This window comes from Sciurus carolinensis, chromosome 4, assembly GCF_902686445.1.
Source record: "Sciurus carolinensis chromosome 4, mSciCar1.2, whole genome shotgun sequence".
In the NCBI taxonomy this organism is placed as follows: domain Eukaryota; kingdom Metazoa; phylum Chordata; class Mammalia; order Rodentia; family Sciuridae; genus Sciurus; species Sciurus carolinensis.
In genome coordinates, this window is record NC_062216.1 from 10,871,183 (window position 1) to 10,884,379 (window position 13,197).

At 47.9% G+C, this 13,197-nt stretch overlaps 1 protein-coding gene across 2 annotated transcripts in view; it reads right to left on the reverse strand.

Moving 5' to 3' along the window:
- The window catches only part of Ptk2b (protein tyrosine kinase 2 beta), a 117,001-nt gene that overhangs the window by 42,030 nt on the left and 61,774 nt on the right, over positions 1-13,197 (reverse strand). The window lies entirely within an intron of this gene.

Here is a 13,197-nt window from a genome sequence, read left to right on the forward strand (position 1 = left end):
GGAGAGCCATGTGAAGATGCAGGATTTGAGTGACAAATCTGCAAACCAAGGAACACCAAAGACTGTTGAGAGGCAAGGGAGGATTCCCCTAAGTTCTCGACGGAGTACAGCCCCGCTGAGGTCTTCTTCTTGACTTTCCCACCTCCAGAGCTGTGAGAAGATGCACTCCCATTGTTCTAAACCACCCTATGTGTGAGACTTTCTTCTAGCAACCCTGGGCAACCAACGAAGACACGTTTTCAATATGAAATAAAACAACAGTCCATGTCTGATGTACGATTAGACAGACATCAACAGTCGCTTTAGTTCTAATTATAAGTGGTTATGAGGATGCTAAGACATTTTGTTACCGGTCTTAGCAGTGATCTTCCAGTGATACCTCTCCCAGAAATGACAATAAGGATTTAAGTGTATTTCCAATTATTTTTAGATGTCAGACTAATATTTTCTGGAGTGTGACACTGTATTGAGATTGGTTGGCCCTATGTGGGTCACAGATAAGGAACTTAGCGCAATAACTGGCACGCAGTAGGTGCTTAGTAAATGATAGCTGTTATCATGATAATAGGCAAGAGAAGGGATAAACCTGGCCCAAAGTTCAAGTCAACCTGAAGAGCTGGACTGATTAGCTCAAGAAGTCTGTTTCTGAGACCTGGGGATGGAGCCAGCACTGGAGTCAAGTGTCCCTGGGCCGGAATCTCCCCGACTCCGCCTGACTGAGTGGGAGCTGGTGCCCAGGCAGAAACTGGCTAAGTAGGGGTCCAGGGAAGCAGCTGGAGCTGTGGCCACAGTCGCTCCACCCTGCTGAGCTCCCAGGACGGGGTGCGGCGTTGAAGAAAGCGCTCTTTAGAAAAGGACCTGAGGCCATTGGTGAGCTGAAGCCAGTACCAGCAGAGGCGGGTGAAGGGTGGGAAATGATAAATGAGCCTGTGGGGTGATCAGGCTGTGGTTGCAGATGCGGCCATGCTAGCTGGTCAGAAAAACAATGCCCAAAACCCCAACTTCCCTCTGCTCGGAGGGAGCGAGAGCCATGAAGGGGTTTAAACCCAGGCACCCCACTCACCCCAGCTGCGCCTTCCCTTTTCCCTTCTGTTTGCAGAGACCAGAAGTAGCCTCGAGAAAGCTGGTGAAGAGGTAGCAAGAGGCTTCTCTGTGGTCGACTTGACAGTGCATGAGACGTGTCCCCCCAAAAAATGCTCTGTTAAAGATAAATGTGTTCTATCAAATATTCAGACTTACTAATAAACCACAGGGTTGGGCTTTTGATGCAAAGCTGAGCTTTGGCGGAATGACGAATAATAAAGATTAGGGAGGAAAGTATCAGGTGGATTTCATGCATTTCTTCAAAAAATTCTCCCTATTAAAATCTTTTAAAATAATGACTTTCTAATGTACTGTGAGGCCAACATGCAGCAAGTGCCTTGGCAGGAGGGGTGGGTGATGCAGGTTGCTTCAGGGTCCAGGAAAAGCAGGTTATTGCTCACGTGCGGTGACGGGTCCAGGGCACCCATTTCACTATAGTGCTTTACGGGTGGCATCAATGAGTCTCAACGGGCACCATTGACATTTGAGGCAAGAAGATTCTTTGTCATGTGGTACCATTCTATATCCATAGCTACAGGCCACTGAATGACATGCCCCAATTGTGGTGACGGTGACGACAATGTGGACTTGTGGCTATTCTCTGTGGACTTTATAACCAGAACCCATCTGTCCATCCATCAAATAAGGACTCATTAATTAATTCAGCAAATAGGGGACATGAAAGAAGTAAGAGGGAGGAAACAGGGACCTAGGCTTTTTTGGAGAAGAGCCTTCCAGGCAAAGGGTCCCGACAGCATGGAGGCCCCTGGGTGCAGCACATGAGGCTCCAGAGTGCTTGGTGTCTTTAGAAGGAGCATGAGGGGCTGGAGTGGAGACAGCATGGAAGAACTGATGGGGAGGAAGGTCATGGGGCTCAACCAGCCATCGGCAAAAGTTTTCTGTAAAGGGCCAGGTATAAAATGTCTTAGGCTTTGTGGACCCTAGGGTATCTGTTGCAAATACTCGCCTCTGTTACTGTAGCTCAAAAGCAGCCATAGATAATACGTGAGGTGGCTGTGTTCCAATAAAACTTTATTTACAAAAATGAGAGTGACGAGCCATATTTGGCCTGCAGGACACTGTTTCCTCACCCCCGTTGTAAACCAAGGTGAGATTTGGATTTTATTTTGAGTAGACAGGGAGCCTCTGGAGAGTTTAAAGAAGAGCAATGATACGATCTAAGCTATGCCTTAAACAAGTCCTTCTAACTGACCTACGTTTTAAAAATTCACTATGGCTGCTCTCTATAGGGTGGAGCAGTGGGGATAAGAACAAAGCAGTTAGCAGGCAAATGTGTTATTCCAGGCAAGAGACACTGATGACCAAAGAGGCAATGGAGTCGTGGGAGGGAATCAGAATCTAGGTGTTAGTGACGGTAGAGCTGACAGGACTTCCCAATGGACTGAACGGAGTCTGAGAGAGTGAAAGAAGTCATGGCCAACTCTAAGACCTGAGACATGATTGACCAAAAGGGTGGAGCTGCAGTCAGTGGAAAGACTGGAAGAGAAGACAGGTGGTGATGTTGATTCTGCACGTGTGAGTAGACATCCAGTGGAGATGGCGAGCTGGCACGCGGGGAAGAGAATGGGAGTCACGGGAGACTGGAGTCAGGAATGAGCATGGCGCCACTCAAGTTAGAATCATAGGCAGGGGACTGAAGAGTGACAAGGCACCAGCCTAGGGTGTCACATGCCTGACAACATCACAGGAAGCCTCACATCAGAGCACGCAGCCTGCAGGTGCCCCACAGCTGAGAATCCTGGGAAGGGGAAAGGAGTGGTAGGCTTGTGTCAGCCAACCTCAATGGTCAGTTGTGCGACAGGATGGCGTACGCAGGTGTGTAAAGTGCTCACACTTAGCTCGGTACATCTGTACGTCCTGGTCTGTGCTTGCCTATGTACAGAAACCAGTGACAAACACTGTGATCCTGAGAGACAGCTAGGGAGTTGAAGAATGGGGGACCCCAAAAGATATGCCTATGTCCTAACCCCGAGAACCCCAAGGTGACTCATTTGGAAAAGGGGTCTATATAGATGTAACCGAGTTAAGAATCTCAAGATGAGGTCATTCTGAACTATCCGTGTGTCTCCTAACCCCAGTGACAACTGTTCTTATAAAAGACACACAGGGAGAAGAGAGGGCCATGTGAAGTCGGGGCAGAGACTGGAGCACTGCTGTCACAAGCCAAGGAATACCTGGAGCCATCAGAAGCTGGAAGAGGCAGGGGAGGATCCATGCTAGAGCCCTCAGAGAGACCGAGGCCCCGCTGACACTTTGATGTGGGACTTCTGGCCTCCAGAACTGCAAAGGAACCATTCCTGTGTTTTTAAAGCACCAGGTTTGTAGTAATTTGTTATGGTTGCGATAGTAAACTGATTAAAAGGCCATCTGAGTTCCATGTCCTCAACACACATAAGGGATATTTTTTAAAATGTGAAGAATAAAATAATAAAAGTTAGCATAACTTATCACTCTGAAAGCATTCAGCTTGAGGTGATAAAAGCCTCTAACAAGGACATTTAGCAATGCAACCACCAGATTAAAAATAGAAGCAAAAGCATAGACACCTGACTGCTAATTTGTCGATGTCATGAATCTAAGCATTCAGATAAACAGAGAGGCCCAGAACTCTGCATGTTCCTGTGCTTGCCTCGCTAGGTGTCTGTGTGGGTGGGTGGCCAGGAGCACTCACAGGAAATGTGGAGGGGTGCAGACAGGAGGAGGTTCTCGTGAGTGTGCCTCTTTATATTATCCTGAGTGTCAGTGTGGTACTGGTTTGTGGCTTCCTGGCTGAGCCCTTTCCTCTCCTGTTCCAGTCACGTTCTCATGCATGGGGGCCTGGACTTGTGCCATCTATTCTCATTAGGGTACGCTTTCTTTTAGAAGTGATAACTGCCAGGCCAGGTAGCCCTCCCCTCCTTTCCTCTTGTACCCCAACCTTGAGGCCTTGCCCTAGCTGCATCTGAAGGAGGGCAACAGGGATGCTCTGGGAACCAAGAACTTGGGCCAATGGTCTGCAGGCCAGACTGCCCCTCTGAACACCGGGAACTGCTGCTGGTCCTGGGGCTGCTAAAACAGCTTGCCACAGGCAGGGCGGCCTATGCAACACTTAACTTCTTATAGTTCTGGAGGCTGGGAAGTCCAAGATCAAGGTGCCGGTTTCTGGTGAGGGTCTACTTCCTGGCTCACAGACAGCTGCCTTCTTGCTGAGTTCCCACGTGACTAAGAGAGAGTGTGCGCTCGCCTCTCTTCTGCTTATAAGGGCACTAATCCTGTAATGGGGGCCCCACCCTAATGGTCTTATGTAAATCTAATTACCTCCTGTCTTAGTCTGTTCCTGCTGCTATAACAAAATACCTGAAGATGGATAATTATAAGCAACAGAGATATATTACTCACAAACCCAGAGGCTGGGAAGTCTAAGATTAAGGTTCCAGCAGATTCAGTGCCTAGTAAGTGTTCCAAGATGGTGCCTTCTTATTGCATCCTCATGTGGCAGAGGAGAAGGGACAGGGGTGCTTCCTGCATCCTCTTTTTAAGGGCACTAACCTCATTCATGAAGCCCCACCTTCCAATTCTGTCATATTCAGTATTAGGTCCAACATAGTCTTTTGGACAAAGTGCCTCCCAAATGTGTGAAGGCCACCTCCAAATGCCAACACACCAGGGGCCAGGACTTTACCATATGAACTGGGGGAACACAAACATTCAGTCCACAGCACACTGCCATGTTAGGTGACAGGTCAAGCTTGAAGTTAAGTGGGATGAGTATCTCATGGTGTCAGGGAAATAGAGGGCACATGTGGGAAATGGACTCTGCCCTCCTCCTGTGCCAGGTAAGTCACACACGGGGATCACTCCTGCAAACCGGAGACCCCACTGTGGGTGGGAGAGATGCACCTGGACGGAGTGGGAAGGGCACAGAATGGCTTTAGTTCCTGTCCTTCCTGGGGATGCAAAGGTGAATTCCCAGTGCAGTTCTGTTCAGGAGAAAACAAAGATGGATCTCAAGGGTGGCTTTTCAGCATGGTGGAGGCTGGTTGAGGGAGAGGGTGAGGAGTGGGGGTCCTGCCAGCAACTCTGAACCCACCACACCAGAGACGAATGCCCACTTTTTGCTTACTGCCCTCCTGAGGGGGAAACAGATGGTCTGATGAGAGGGAAGCACACACGCAGAAAGTGGGTCTGCAGATGACAACCAGGGGAGAAGACCCCACGAACAGGCCAGTCAGTGTGCCAGGCAGGGTGAGGACCGAGCATGGCACTTAGAAGCAGGTGACCAAACCATTTAATCTCCGATTCATAGTACTTTGGGGACTGGCAGGGGCACTCCGGATGGTTATCCCTGGACATTATGTGTAAGCTGGGACTGAGACGAACCAGGACATATGGTCACCCGACCCAAAAAAGAGTGAGAGGAAAAGGAGAGGAAGAAGGGGGGGGCGGGCGGAGAGAGAGAGCGAGCAATCATGAAGGAGACGCCCTGTGTGGGCACAACGTATGGTGACGCTCTGCCAGTCGTTTTCAGAATGTCATTTTAGCCCCTTCCCCAGACAAGCAAATTAGCACGTTTGAGGAAAATAGAATGCTATAAGCCTCTGCTTGCTACAGAGATTCAAAGCTCCCGAACAAACACAGTTGCCTATGAATATCCAACCAAAGGGAAATGGAAAATCAAGAAGAGCAAAGGGTGTTTTTCTTTTTTTTTTTTTTTTGCGGTGCTGGGGATTGAACCCAGGGCCTTATGCTTACAAGGCAAGCACTCTACCAACTGAGCTATCTCCCCAGCCCAGGCTGTTTTTCATTTGGCACATTGCTGAGTCTCTCCAGCAGCTTCCTGATTCCTGAGGGGTCCGAGGCACCAGGGCCGGGGAGAACTTCCATGGCTTTTAACGGAGCAGGCACCGTGAGGCTATCACACATGCACAGAAGTGAGTTGGGAGTGAACATCACTCTGTGAAGTCAGCGAGCACACACCGAGTAACCACGTTTTGGAGCCGTGCTACAGCAGGGCCTGTGCCAGGGCGAGTCTCCATTGCTTGCATTTTATCAGATGCAGCTAAGTGGGGGCTGTCAGAATTTCAGGCGTGTTCTCATGGAAGGACATGTGCTTGGCAGGTCTGAAAGCGCTGGCAGCATTTTGAGTACTAGGAGGATGGTGAAAGAAGAAGGGAGCTGGAAGCAGAAAAATTGGTTGGAGTCAAAGCCAAGGTAGGGAAGGATGGCTGTCAGGAAGCAGAGGGAGGGAGGCGCTGCTCCAGGAGAATCTCAGTCGAGGATGCCAGGCCTGGTTCCCCACTGGACCTTTCCTGACAGCTCTAGTCAGCTCTGAGTAGCAAAGCTAGTCCTCCATGTGTGGACCCAACCCTTCCGGTTATTTCTTCTCCTCAGCCCTGTTTCTTCTGGTCAGTGCTTTTGCCTCAGTTGGTAAAGGTTCATGCATCGATAGGAGTCAATTTCAGTCTCACCCTTGGCCAGGAAACCCTGTGAAAGCAGGGGTGTGCCTGTGTTTTGGGGTGTTCTGCTGCCCCAGGCCATAGCCAGCATGGTATCAGGCAGGGAAGACCCAACCCTATTCGAGGAATGGAAGACAGAATTATTCAAGACTCTTTCCTCAGTGACCTCATCCACAGCCATGGTTTCAACCGCCATCTAGAGGCTGACCACACTCAACCGTCAGTGCCCACACTGGTTCTCTCCTCCAGAATATGCACCCAAGAGTTACTCAGCATTTCCATGTGAAAATGTTAAAGCATCTCAGTTGCACAGAAAGATCTGAAACTGAACTGGTGGTCACGTCGCTCCCCGCCCATTTCTCCTCCAGTGTCCTTCATCTTAGGGAATGGGCCTGTCCACCTGAACCAGGCTGCCATTCTTCACACCTCCATGGTCCTCACTCCTGTATCCCCCATCCATCACCAAAGTCTGTTGCTTCCATATCCTACATTCTCTGGATTACAATTGCTTCTTTTCATGGACCAAATTGGTTAAGAGTGCAGGCTCTAGAGGTGGGTTGCCTGGATATAAAAACAAATTCCACCACTATTAGCAAATTTTTAACTTCTCTGCACTTAATTTCCTTATATATAAAGTAGAGAATAATATGTACTTTATAGGGTCCATCTCAGAAGTCAATAAGATAGTGTATATTAGGTGCTTTCAAAAGTGCCAGCTGCCATCACCACCTCCACCAATAAACACCACTGCTGCTGTTATCACTGCCATCATCACCACCACCATTAACATCATCATCACCATCATCACCACCAACATGATCATCACCATCATTACCACCACCACCACCAACATCATCATCACCATCATCACCACCAACATGATCATCACCATCATCACCACCACCACCAACATCATCATCATCATCACCACCAACATCATCATCACCATCATCACCACCACCACCACCACCACCATCATCACCATCATCACCACCACCATCATCGTCATCACCATCATCACCACCACCACCATCATCATCACCATCATCACCACCACCACCATCATCATCACCATCATCACCACCACCACCAACATCATCATCATCACCATCACCACCAACATCATCACCATCATCACCACCACCACCAACATCATCATCACCATCATCACCACCACCACCAACATCATCATCACCATCATCACCACCACCACCACCACCACCACCATCATCATCAACATCACCATCATCACCACCACCACCAACATCATCATCATCACCATCATCACCACCACCACCAACATCATCATCACCATCATCACCACCAACATGATCATCACCATCACCACCACCACCACCAACATCATCAACATCACCATCATCACCACCAACATCATCATCATCACCATCATCACCACCACCACCAACATCATCATCATCACCATCACCACCAACATCATCATCAACATCACCATCATCACCACCAACATCATCATCACCATCATCACCACCACCACCATCATCATCACCATCATCACCACCACCACCATCATCATCACCATCATCACCACCACCACCAACATCATCATCAACATCACCATCATCACCACCAACATCATCATCATCACCATCATCGCCACCACCACCAACATCATCATCATCACCATCACCACCAACATCATCATCACCATCATCACCACCACCACCAACATCATCATCACCATCATCACCACCACCACCAACATCATCATCATCACCATCACCACCAACATCATCACCATCATCACCACCACCACCAACATCATCATCACCATCATCACCACCACCACCAACATCATCATCACCATCATCACCACCATCACCACCACCACCACCATCATCATCAACATCACCATCATCACCACCAACATCATCATCATCACCATCATCACCAACATCATCATCATCACCATCATCACCACCACCACCAACATCATCATCACCATCATCACCACCAACATGATCATCACCATCACCACCACCACCACCAACATCATCAACATCACCATCATCACCACCAACATCATCATCATCACCATCATCACCACCACCACCAACATCATCATCATCACCATCACCACCAACATCATCATCACCATCATCACCACCACCACCAACATCATCATCATCATCACCATCACCACCAACATCATCATCACCATCATCACCACCACCACCAACATCATCATCATCACCATCACCACCAACATCATCATCACCATCATCACCACCACCACCAACATCATCATCACCATCATCACCACCAACATCATCATCACCATCATCACCACCACCATCATCGTCATCACCATCATCACCACCACCACCATCATCATCACCATCATCATCACCACCACCATCATCATCACCATCATCACCACCACCACCAACATCATCATCATCACCATCACCACCAACATCATCACCATCATCACCACCACCACCAACATCATCATCACCATCATCACCACCACCACCAACATCATCATCACCATCATCACCACCATCACCACCACCACCACCATCATCATCAACATCACCATCATCACCACCACCACCAACATCATCATCACCATCATCACCACCATCACCACCACCACCACCATCATCATCAACATCACCATCATCACCACCAACATCATCATCATCACCATCATCACCAACATCATCATCATCACCATCATCACCACCACCACCAACATCATCATCACCATCATCACCACCAACATGATCATCACCATCACCACCACCACCACCAACATCATCAACATCACCATCATCACCACCAACATCATCATCATCACCATCATCACCACCACCACCAACATCATCATCATCACCATCACCACCAACATCATCATCACCATCATCACCACCACCACCAACATCATCATCATCACCATCACCACCAACATCATCATCACCATCATCACCACCACCACCAACATCATCATCACCATCATCACCACCAACATCATCATCACCATCACCACCACCACCACCAACATCATCATCACCATCATCACCACCAACATCATCATCACCATCATCACCACCACCATCATCACCATCATCACCACCACCACCAACATCATCATCACCATCATCACCACCACCACCATCATCACCACCACCAACAATATCATCATCATCACCATCATCACTACCATCGTCACCACCGTCACCAACATCATCATCACCACCATCACTACCAGCATCACCACCATCACCCTCACTGTGGCTACGATCCTAATTTATTATCTCTAACCTTGAGCAGTATCCACCTAAAATCACCCCACATCCATTCTTGCCTTCCTCCAATCTATTTTCCACTATGTAAACCTAAATGATTTTTAAAAATCACAATCTCACATCACTCGAATGTTTAAATTATATCAACATCTTCTGACAGCGATGAAGTAAAGGTCAAATTATTAACATGTCTTGAATAGCCAGTCTTAAGGATCTCTCAGCCTCCAATCTGCCAGGTTCTTTCCCACCTTAGGACTGCCACACGTGATACTGCCTCTGCCGGTAACTTTGTTCCTCTTGCCTTCTCCTCTTTCCTTCACTTCAAGGTCAAAACTCTAAAATGCTCACTATTCTCACTGTCCCCAATCTCCCATCCATTGCACAATGGTTCCTGTTCCCATCTCTCCACTGAAACTGCCCAGCAAAGAGTCACCCATGGCACCTGAAAGCAATGACCTTATTTCTGCCCTCACCTGACTTGACCTCTCTGAGCATCTGACACTGATAAACACTCTTTCTTAAAGCCCCTCTGCCTTTGGCTCCCCTGACTATTCTCTTGGTTCTCTTCATCTTTCCCTGACTCTTCTTTTCCTTCATTTGCTTCTCTTCCTTCATCAGCCCTCTGGAAATTGATTTCCCTGGGTGTCCTTACTGGAACTCTTGCTCTTGCTCTACTCATTCTCCATGAATGACCCTGCCCTCTTGCCTGGAATCCATCACACGATGATACCCAAATCCTTATCTCTAAATCCTTTCTCCCTCCTGAGCTCTGCGCCCACATCTCTCCATGGAGGTGCTTCCAAAACACTTCAAACACACCACATGTGGAGCTGAAATCTCAACGCCCTTCCTTTCTCTGCTCCTATCTCAATGAATGGTGTTCAGCTGCCCAGGCAAGAGCTTGAGTCATCCTTGTCTCCTTCCTTTCTTTCCCACCCTACATCTAGTTAATCATCCAATTCTGTTGCCTCTGCCTCCTTAGATGCACACAGACTTATCTGTTGACTTATCTGTTCCCAGTGACGCTCCCTTGGTTCAGGTCCTCATCATTGCCTCCCCACATGACAGCCACCATTTCCTAACCCACTTCCCATTCACAAGCTTCTTTCTCTAATCCTTTGTGCTCTGCTGCCAGGGTTTAAGGAGGAAAGTTCCCTAAATGATTTTCCAGAGGACTAGCCATCCAACTTTTGAAAGAGTGTTTCTTTAGGTCAATAAGAAACAGCTAGGTAAGAAAACATCACCGCGATGCCCCTGTCTTAGAGCCTTAACGGGCATGAGTTTATGAAAGGTTCTGAGAAAGCTTGCTATAAAAGAGTCTGTTCAGAATTGTTGAGCCAAGCATCTCCTAAGCTTCCTTGAACATAAGACCCTTTCTCCAGGGTAGACTCATTAACATCTTTCAGAACACCATGTGCTATTTTAAAACACTAATGTGATTGTCTTACTTCTCAGTTTGAAAATAAGAAAGATATAGCTGGGGAGATAGCTCAGCTGGTAGAGTGCTTGCCTCGCAAGCACAAGGCCCTGAGTTCGATTCCCAGTACCACAAAAAAAAAAAAAAAAAAAAGATAAATACCCAAAGAAGACAACTTAAACTTTACTCTCTGGGCTATTAGTTACCCTTGGAGATTTCTAAGCAGGGTAATCACCTAATACTCATGCAACCAATATTTCCAATTATTTGAGACCCTGCTATGTGCTAGGTACTCCTCAGGTACCATCTCCAATCCTACGACAGTGCTGCAGGTAGAAGTGCAGATAGATTAAGCATTTAGACCCAAGCCCACATACCACCAAGGGTGGAGTGACACATGGTTGGAAGTCCAGGTAGCTTTATGGCCATAGTTGTTTGTAATAAGCAGTGACATTAGAAGGTGACCTTTAGCCTGCAGGAGACGCTGGAATCAGGAAAAATCAGAATGCTTGGATGCAAACTCCTAGAAAGCCATTCCTTCCTTCTGTTGTTGTTGCTGTTCCCTCTCCTCTGTCCCCACAGCCCTCAAGATGATGCCCTTAGAACTGGTAGCCATTCTTAAGTTTGGGCCTCCCTGCGCTTTCTGTAAGCCTACTGTTCTTCCTCCCCTTAGACACCCACCAGGCCATCATACAACTCTAAGAAGATCTCTCTCCCACTTCCTAAAAACTGTGTGCTGCTCCTTAGTGCCTGCCCAACTCCAAATTTCTCAGCCTAAGTTCTAGACCTCCATTATCTGCCCTCAACTTTCCATCTTGGTCTTGACTTGAAATACTTTCCTAAATAAATCCCATGCTCCCCTCAAGCCAGACTACCCCCATTCAGCAGCCTCCCAGCCTCTGCCCTGCTGCTCCCTCCTCACCCCAGTGTTTCTGCTTTAAATCCCATCTACCTTTCAGGGCCCTTCTCACTGGTACCATAATAAAACCTGTCCCAATCTGAACCAACCAGATCTTCTGTTCTTCTCAGCATGAAAGGTCAAAGAGTTGCCCCTCAAACTTGGAGACTAGGTGAACTTCTGAAAATTAAGCTCACAGTGGATGGCATCAGCTATCTACAAAAATGATACACCCAAAGGAAGACTCCAGAAGCAGACAGTTAAGAAGATATGAAAGCATCCTTCTGGAAGAAGGCAGCCAGGGCTTACTTTCAGGCACATTTATGCTCCCATATCAGAAAGCATAAGACAAGTAATCAAGGCCCTAATCAAATCAGTTACAGGAAACAGAAGGAGTCAACTGAGCCAGAATTGACAGCGGTAACTGGCCAAGACAGTGAGCTAATCAATTACCCTCTGCTCTGGTGTGTGGAGGCACGGTGCGTGCCATAACAGATGGCTGGCGGGATGGCGACATGGCCAAGCTGCCACAGCACCAAGCAGAGGAGCCATTCACGGAGTTGAGAGGCACCGGCTTTTAGGACACAGGAAGGGTTGCAATACCAGGAAGAAGGACTCATCCAGCTGCCTCAGAGCTGGGTGCTGTTCCTGAGTTCCCTGCTTCCTGTGCAAATCACAAATCCTCCCAGCAGCCTTCTGAGAACCAATTTCACTTTCCCTTCCATCATCAAGAAGGAATGTTCTGGGCAGAGGAAAATGCGTCCTCACTGAACCCATCTCACAGAGCCACCGGAGGACTTAATGAGATCATGAGTGTAGGAAGATAGACCCAGTTGCTCCCATGTAGCCAATGTTCAATACATATAGGTGATTTTATCAGCCAGTATACTGGAACTCTGCTTTTGATGACAAGTTCATATAGATTTATTTAAGTCAAACTGACTTCCTGGTGTCTAGACGCCTTGATGAAGCTGGGTACCTGGATCTGTTAACAGATTTCAGGACCCCAGGTGGGAATGAGCCCATTGAGGTGTTGCCTCTGGAAGAAGGGTC